At 38.2% G+C, this 9,589-nt stretch overlaps 1 protein-coding gene across 2 annotated transcripts in view; it reads right to left on the bottom strand.

Annotated features, from left to right (window-relative positions):
* Positions 1–1,464: 1,464 nt before the first annotated feature.
* Positions 1,465–9,589, bottom strand: part of snx19b (sorting nexin 19b) — a 37,440-nt gene continuing 29,315 nt past the window's right edge. The window contains exons 13-14 of one of the 2 annotated variants that reach the window (XR_006252665.1): positions 6,846–6,940; positions 1,465–2,912 (exon numbers count right to left, since the gene is read on the bottom strand). The gene's annotated coding sequence lies outside the window, so the exon portion shown is untranslated. Of the gene's footprint in view, positions 2,913–5,833; positions 6,941–9,589 lie in introns of those variants that run through there. The other variant, XM_043258984.1, reaches the window with a different exon arrangement.

Raw genomic sequence — 9,589 nt, 5'->3', positions numbered from 1 at the left:
TCTTTTAACTACGAGCTTTTGAACTGCTGTGTATCTTTCCATCTCTGTATAAGAATAGAATATTATTTTTGATTTTCTACAGTTTAATGGAAGAACCTTTGTGCTAAGAAGTCCACATGTGACTCAGGTTTCATCTATCTATCACAATGGAATGCTGAATTGAGAACGAGACAGTATAAGCTACAGCTGCAATAGTAAAGGTATATGGTGTTATGAACATGACCTTGACTCCTTTTCAGATAACGGCTACTATTAATCACATACACATATTTGTTCTTGACGGTCACCACACAGACCGCTGGATAAATAAAGAGCTCACTAAATCAAACAAGACGGTCTTTAACAGCCTCCTTACACCCTTAAAGGAACACTCCACTTTTTTGGAAAATAGGCTCATTTTCCAAGAGTTAAACGGTTGAGCTTCAGCCCATCTCCAGTTCTGGCGATAACACTTTTGCGGAAGTTTTAATAAAAATGGCTACAATTGCGTTTCAAAGAAATGCGTTCACTTAATAAGCTTGGGAAGCTAAATGATGCACTGTTAAAAGCAAATTATTAACGAAAACAGCCTATTCTCCTCACATCTGTCAATAATGCACCCCAAACAATCAACGAAATAATCAGAATAAAATGTGATGTGTTTAGATTCAGCTGAGATGCTGTGATTTGGATTGACATTTGAAGATTAATAAGCACCAGAGTTGCATAAATATCAGCACGCAAATCACATCATAAAATTATAACGTACGAAAGGCTTTTCGATGCTTCATTTTAGTACCACGAAATACATTTTTGTCATTTGCTTTTTAAAATCGATTAAAAAAAACCTTTTCAACAGAAGAAAGTCAGTCGGGTCAAGTAAATGGTGAATGAATTTTCATTTTGGGTTGAATTATCCCTTTAATATTGAATCATCAGCTAATTATGACCCTTTTGGCTTTGGTTAGCAGCGTGTCATTCTCTGTTCTGCCTTTTGGATGGAATGAGTTTGGTGCAGAAGTTTCCTCATCGCTTCATCACCTCATCTGGTCACAGCTCCAGATGATCCAGGGTGCCCACTGCTGCCTACTCGCTGAGCAAGAGCAGCTCTCCAGGAAAAACACAGTCAGCAGGCGTGGACACAATACAGCTACATGATGAAAATAACACACAATGAGAATAAAAAAAGCTAGTGAGGGGTGATTTAAACCAACAGCAGGGATCTACTAGCAGCAGAGCTCTACCTGAGCAATACCTGCAGTCTTTAAGAGATGGTTGAGGGTTCATGAGGGAACCGCAGAGGGTTCGTATGTTTATGAAAACTACTCATTTAATCTACGGAACATTAAAATGAACATGCACAAATGAGTGATATTTCAAATCATGATCATGGGCAAGACTTCTGGTTAGTTAGCTGCTATAGAGAAATAACAAGTATAACAACATGCAGTAAACTTTAAAACAAAACAAGCTGTTTTGCACAGATAAAAATAAGACAGACAAATTACAAATGTTTTAATAAGGTGGATAAGCGAAACTGTTCCTCAAAGTTGTCCTAAGACAAGCACGCATATTGGTTTTAGGTTTCAGGACAGCTTTGATGAAAGGTTTTGATCCACTTCAATATTTAATATAGAAAAAAAAAAGTCTTCAGTGTTTGCATTGTTAACAAAATTTTGCCAAGGACTTTACATATGGAAATGAGCCAATCAGAACAATACAAGACCACAGGGAACAAAAAGAAGAAGAAAAAAAAACAACGTAATTACGTCTTTTCTTGTCCTCTTAGGGCGTCTTAAATCCGCCTGTTTTTAAACTGATGAGTGAATTGCCGCTCTGAAACCTGCCTGTGAGGGATCTTGTCTTTCATTGCTTCACTGCACAGCAATGTAATGTGCTGAAGCGCTGCATCTGTGTGTGTGTGTGTGTGTGTGAGACTCAGTCTCTCAGGAGCTCCGCTTCTCTCACAGCCCCTCAGTAATCAGAGAAAATACATCTCCTCCTCATCCGCACGCATCTAAAAACCAGCACAACCATGCAAAAGTGATGCAAAAGCGCTGAACTTCCCCCTGCACACGGGCCAGGCCAGATGAGGGATGCATCGCTAATCACTGAAACATCTGACAGCCTCCATTTCCTTCCCCAAGAAAGCATGATGTCACTGCAAATGTTGTAACATATTGTGGCGTTAGACCTTTCTTCTGCAGACGGTTATTAAGTGCTCTCGTGTTCCTTGTAATAGCAAAGTGCCATAACAATACATTCAGGCGAAATCTGACATTCATTATTCACTCTGACTATATGAAAGTGTTACTGTAACATTACAGGAAATGATTAAAAATACAGTTTTGTTGTAGCAACTGAACTCTTGAGGATTTCCTGAACCATTTGTCAGGTCCATATTGAGTTAATGTACTGCATTTGGACTGGAAAACTATTAAACATGCTTACTTAGGGGGCTTTAAAACCGAGAAGTACTAATGAAAGAAGTGCACTTGTTTTTAATCAGTCGCGAGCGCTACAAATCCTGTTTCACGCTCTAGTGAGGAGGGAAAGAATCATTGGTTTAGCATGGCTACAAATGTTTTATTGCTGTATTAAGTGGTACTAGGATTCAGCTGTTTCAACTTCTTAGAGCTGTTCAGAAATAAACTAGCCGCAAGTCATTTGTGTGGAAAACAATACACAAAAAAAAAAAGTGTAGACTGCTCTTGGATCGGATTGTTGTTTGTATATGTGTGAGTAACAACAAGAGAAAAACCGAATGAAAGAGTGATTGAACCAAACAGCAGCTGCAGCTGAAAGTGTGCTATTAATCGGGAATTTAACAAACACATACCAGATTCCTGAGAAACTTTCCTCTCTAACAGATGGTATTGTCAATTGCTTTTTCCAGCGCTGATCGACTGTCTTCCGGAAAGAAGAGTCATCTCCTGTACGGTACAAAGATTTGACAAACACAATATCTTTCAAAAAAGTAGTCTGCAGCCTAAACGCACGCACAGACACGCACAAAAACCCTGATTTTAACAATAAAAAAAAAAACGGTAAAAACGCTACGGTAAAAAACCTGTTAAACGGTTAAATACTGAAATATTTACATGGAAAAAAACAAAATGACATTCCTAGAATTCCCTGCACTGCATTTCAAATTTAGTTTGAAATTTGAATTAGAATTTTGATGAATTTGACTTCTTAGATATATTCTTAGATAATATTTCTTGCATATTTCATAGTTTAATGAGTCTCACCGTGATGGTGTTTAATGTTTGTGTGAATGACACTGAGCACCTTCTATATATGTTCATATTTATAAGCTTTTTCAAAAGGTACAAAACCGTGTACAGTATACTACCGTTCCTGGCTGTAGGGTCTCATAACAATTTGTAGGGTTTTTTCTACGCTAATTGAGGGTTATGCACACCCTGAGTTTGATGTGATCCTGCGTCAACATATTTTCTTGACCATAGAACATTTTAATCCAAAACTTTTGTCTTAACCATATCCCCTAAACCTAACCTTATCCACGAGAAATCCCTAAAATCAGAGGAGATTTTGGATGAATGACCAAACACTGATTGCAAGCCTAAACTTCAAATCTAATTGCTTTGGTGTCATATGCTTTTAAGACCATTTTCATGTTAAATTGTCAGCTATGAAAACATGTAAATGTGACTAGAAACCAGAGAGTGGAAATGTAAAGTCAAAACTTCCGTGTTCAGAAAAAACGTCTATATAGAGTAATCTCTATATAGACGTTTTTTCTGACGATATTTGCAAAGCATTACTCTATATAGACGTTTTTCTGAACACAGAAGTTTTGGCTTTACATTTCCACTCTCTGGTTTCTAGTCAAATTAGAGAACAAGCTACAATTCTATTCTAGCATATCTTTTTAAGCATATTTCATAAATTAATTGTATTCTAAAGCACAGAATAAAATAAAAACACTTTAGATACCAGCCATTATTGATGTTAATCTGGTACCTAATGCTAATTTCCTTAATTATGTTACAAACCCTATTTAACTGGCAGCACAGTTTTTACTGTAAAATGGCAGGCTTCTCTTAAATAAATAAAAAAAACAATCAAAATGTCATATCAAAAGTAGTTGGTAGTTCCAAATCTGTCCCCCAAAAAGAAAGGTCCTCCATGAAAGACATACACGAGAAGACAGAATGTGGAAAAATTGCTTTCCAGTTCAGCAATTAACAGAGTAAGGATCTGTCTCGACATACAGTGTCTCAATGTTTAAGAGAAGTTGGACAGAAACCCCACTCTGCAGTAACCAAATCTCTCATAATCAAAAAGAAGCAAAGATCTAGATTAACTTTTGCTAAGGAAATGTTGTGTGGAGAGAGGAGAATTGGTCCAAAAATGTACTTCTGTGACAAGAACAAGCTCAATTTATTTAAGTCTGATGAGCACGTGAAGAAGTCAGTAAAAAGTGTCTAATGCATGCAATGCATACTAATACAGACGTGGACAAAATTGTTGGTACCCTTTGGTCAATGAAAGAAAAAGTCACAATGGTCACAGAAATAACTGTTATCTGACAAAAGTAATAATAAATAAAAATTCTATAAATGTTAACCAATGAAAGTCAGACATTGTTTTTCAACCATGCTTCAACAGAATTATTTTAAAAATAAACTCACGAAACAGGCATGGACAAAAATGATGGTACCCCTAGAAAACACTGAAAATAATGTGACCAAAGGGACATGTTAATTCAAGGTGTGTCCACTAATTAGCATCACAGGTGTCTACAACCTTGTAATCGCCATTGGGCCTATATATATGGCTCCAGGTAATCACTGTGTTGTTTGGTGATATGGTGTGTACCACACTCGACATGGACCAGAGGAAGCAAAGGAAAGAGTTGTCTCAAGAGATCAGAAAGAAAATTATAGACAAGCATGTTAAAGGTAAAGGCTATAAGACCATCTCCAAGCAACTAGATGTTCCTGTGACTACAGTTGCACATATTATTCAGAAGTTTAAGATCCATGGGACTGTAGCCAACCTCCCTGGACGTGGCCGCAGGAGGAAAATTGATGACAAATCTAAGAGACGGATAATCCGAATGGTAACAAAAGAGCCTAGAAAGACTTCTAAAGAGATTCAAGGTGAACTTCATGCTCAAGGAACATCAGTGTCAGATCGCACCATCCGTCGTTGTTTGAGCCAAAGTGGACTACATGGGAGACGACGACCAAGGAGGACACCATTGTTGAAAAAACGAATCATAAAAAGCAAGACTGGAATATGCCAAACTACATGTTGACAAGCCACAAAGCTTCTGGGAGAATGTCCTGTGGACAGATGAGACAAAAATCGAAGTTTTTGCCAAGGCACATCAGCTGTATGTTCACAGACGAAAAAATGAAGCATATCAAGAAAAGAACACTGTCCCTACTGTGAAACATGGAGGAGGCTCTGTTATGTTCTGGGGCTGCTTTGCTGCGTCTGGCACAGGGTGTCTTGAATCTGTGCAGGGTACAATGAAATCTCAAGACTATCAAGGAATTCTAGAGAGAAATGTACTAGCCAGTGTCAGAAAGCAGGTCATGGGTCTTGCAACAGGACAATGACCCAAAACACACCGCTAAAAACACCCAAGAATGGCTAAGAGGAAAAAATTGGACTATTGTAAAGTGGCCTTCTATGAGCCCTGACCTCAATCCTATTGAGCATCTTTGGAAGGAGCTGAAACATGCAGTCTGGAAAAGGCACCCTTCAAACCGGACACAACTGGAGCAGTTTGCTCATGAGAGTGGGCCAAAAATACCCGCTGAGAGGTGCAGAAGTCTCATTGACAGTTACAGGAAGCGTTTGATTGCAGTGATTGCCTCAAAGGTTGCGCAACAAAATATTAAGTTAGGGGGTACCATCATTTTTGTCCAGGTCTGTACGTGCTTCTGATATTATCTTCAGATATCAGATTAACATAATTATGCCATGAACAAAGTATTTGCAAAGCATGTTAAAGTGACCTTGTTTTTGACTCAAAACATGCTTCTGTTTACTTCTGTTTACAGTCCCTGGATGTTTAACACAATAAAAACGCAGCAATATGTACCTGTATCGACGTAATAAAAATTAGCGCTTCGCATATTGAACCTGTGTAAACATTTCTCTTTGAAATTGCGGCGAAACGTTCAGTAAGGCACGTGATAGAGTTAATCTGCAATTTCTCCATCAAACTAAGGCGTTATTGTCCGTGTGTTCCCACTGATACCATCTATATGGTTTCTTGTAACGGGAAAGCGTTGTTTTGTTACTACACAGAGACCACCAAAGGCTCTGCTGAAATTCAAAGCAGGAAGAGCAACACAGAACACAGCGTCTGTATCCTGGATCGCCCCTGAAAGCCCCTCAGCAGATAATAGCTAATTCTGCTCTCAATCTGCTTGTAAATGCTGCTATGTAAATGTCCCCTGAAACACAGAAGGTCGAAACAGGTTCAGCCTTTGATCACGCGCCAATGTAAAGCACGGTACAGACAGCGGCCGTCCAAAAGATCTACCCAAGCGTGATCACAGCCCCTTTAAACTGTGTTAAACGGAGACATGTTGACCTGAAGAGCGCAGTCATTTAGGGACACGCTGTCCCAGACCCGTCTCCCTACTCTCATAACACTCCTCTACTATCAGACGCCTTCGTATTTCTTAAAGCAACGCAAGTTCAGCGTGGTTCTGGTTAAAAGTGAATGCATCATCGTGAAAGCCGAGCATTCGTTTAGCTGTGCAGATGTTGGTCGAGGTGTTAAAAGAAGAGAAAAGAGAGGGCAAACCGACCTCAGGACAGCAAAAAGGAGAAAAACAAAAAAGATTTATATGAACTGCAAGAATAACAGGGATTACGGTTTAGCGTCGCTCTTCTGAGGTTCCAGTAGCCGTCGTTCAGCAAGCACATACAAGTCTGAGTTGGGGGACAGTTGTGAGGATCTTGGGTTTTCCTGGAAGAGAGAAATGAATGACGGCACTGGCTGAACGGAGACACTCAAAACAAGCCATTCATCGAAAAGTATCGCAATCAGTTGGGATTCAAAGCTGCTTGAAATGTTGTTTACGTTATGGAGGAGAGTTGATAATGAAAAAAAAACTTTTAAAGACTCCTTGTACACATCAGCACAGCTGTATGCTTCTAGGAAAAGAGAGATAATGAGGGATTCTGAAGGATCGGCAGGTCAGGTCATTGACAAAATTACTGGTGATAGTGTGGAGCATGAAAGCAATTCCCCCAAAAAGCATTTAGAAACGTATGTTGCTGTTAAAAGGCTATTTACCAAAAAGATATCAAACCATTTGGCATTCATTTTGAAGACAAGAGAGCATGTGTGTGTGTGTGTGTGTGTGTGTGTGTGTGTGCGCGTGTGAAGAAAGAACACTTAAAATGTTCCCCCAAAAAACGAACGTCAAATAATTCTGTTCTTTTCATTCTTAAAATAATTCTAGAAAAAATAATCATGGCTTTCCACAAAAACTTTGAGCAGCACAACTGATATCAACATTGATAATAATAATAATAAAAAATCTTGAGCAGCAAATCAGCTTACTAGAAATTCTTTCTGAATGTGACACTGAAGAAATAAAACCTTCTAAAAACAGACAGGTTAAACTGTTATTTTTAATTGTAATATTTGTTTCACTACATCTCTAATCAAATAAAGCTCTTGGTAAGCCTACAGTGTCTTAATAATATCAATTCAATATAATGTCAAACATTTGAAAGGTAGTGTATTTCTTATTAGCATTCGGACATTATTAAGAATTGGGTAGAATTATCATTTTAAAATTGTAAAGGTAAAAGCAAAAGATTTTTTTATTATTATTATTATTTCGTTATCTTTCTATAGACAGGGAATATTTGTGGTCTTTGTGGGTTGACCAGCAGCTTCTAGACTTTGCCTATACCGCCACCTTGTGGTTGGAAACCGAACTATCCTAAAAATCCCAGCGGCTCTAGGGCTCCCTCTGTTGGCCGCACAAGAAATAAAGCTCCGCTCGGATACGTTATAAACTCTAAACGCAGGTGAACGCTTATTATACGGCGAATTACCAACTTAAAATGTAAATATGTATTGCTTTGTTTAGTTTTTACACCGCTGCCTATATAAACACATCAGAAAGAGCGACCAACGAAAGCGCTGGACGGTCAGCAGGAGGCACTGTGTGAGACAACTACCGCATAATATTTCTCCCCTAATACACAACAGGTACGACTCGTTATTATAAATGTATAAAGACACTATTTAAAAAAGACATGACAGGTCGAGCGATGCGTTAAACAAATCTAGTTGGCCACGACTAAAGCCGCAGAATAACACAAACCAGAGACCAGATGAAAGTTTGGTTGGCTCAACACAAGTGTCTTAATCTAACGCATACATGCTTGTATTTTGTTGCATAATGTCAGGAAAGACAAACAATAAGAAGTATAAAAAATATGCATCTCATTTTGCCAAAAATAAAGCTTGTCAAACGGTTCTGGAGAATAAACGTTCAGCAAGCGGTTGCGTAACCTCAGCGAAGCCATGTGTTTTCCACAAAGATGAGGATGGGCTTGAGGTTCATGCTAATCTTCAATTATTCAACGGGCTTAAAAAGAAGGGGGGAAAGGGGGCCTCTGTCGTGAAATCAAATTATTGCTAAATAAATACGCAGAGGGCCAAAATGTTTAACATAGCCAAAGATACAAAAATCAATTATCGGAGGCCTTTGGTCGTTGCAGTACAGCTGATGATTTATTGGTTTAAATTACTCACGGGCCACACGGCCGGCAGGAGCAGGAAGTTACTTTATATGTAGTCAAATTGAAATATCTTGAAACGACTTAAAAGATCTAAATCTTGAGCCAGACATAATCACAGACACAATCATTAACTTTTTCATCATTTTTTCCTGCTGCTCTGAGATGTTGACATTTTTCCGCCCCCCCATCTGTCCCCATGCATTAAACGGAAAAGGCCTAAGGTTTGGATCTTAAAATGTAAGAACGCAAGTTCTCTTCTCTTATTTTGTGCCAGTATGGTATGGCTTACGTTATTCTGTGGAACACAAAACGAGATGTTTAGAAGGCTGCCCAAGTTATTCTATTCTAAAAAAGTGAAAGTAGATGTTAACCAATAGCTTACAAGTTTCAAAAAAAGGACAAAAAACACCTTAAAATACATTATAAAAGTAATCCATGAAATTCTTGCACTATATTCCAAATCACCAAGTCATATGGCAATCCTGTAGTATTAGAATTTGAATAAAATTTTAAAGAGAGTTACCCAAAAATGGAAAGTCGTCATGTACTCACTTTTTTTTACCTCCTATGGAAGTCAATGGTGACCAAAACAGCCTGATTTCAATCTTTCTTCCCTTGTGTTCAGCAGAACAAAGAAATTCATACGGATTTAAAACTACATTTCGGAGTGAACTATTTCTTTAAACAATGTTTGAACAGTTTTTAATCAAGTCAATGGAGTACTAAAAACTCATTTTTTTCTTTTAACCAAGTAATTTTTGACTTTACCTTAAGCCATTGACTTTAACTGTATGGAAAAGAAGAGCTTATTTATTTCACACAACTAGGACAGTTTTAAACCCTACGGACTGTG

The sequence above is a fragment of the Puntigrus tetrazona genome, chromosome 15 (assembly GCF_018831695.1).
Source record: "Puntigrus tetrazona isolate hp1 chromosome 15, ASM1883169v1, whole genome shotgun sequence".
Taxonomy (NCBI): domain Eukaryota; kingdom Metazoa; phylum Chordata; class Actinopteri; order Cypriniformes; family Cyprinidae; genus Puntigrus; species Puntigrus tetrazona.
This window is presented reverse-complemented; position numbering and strand designations above follow the sequence as displayed.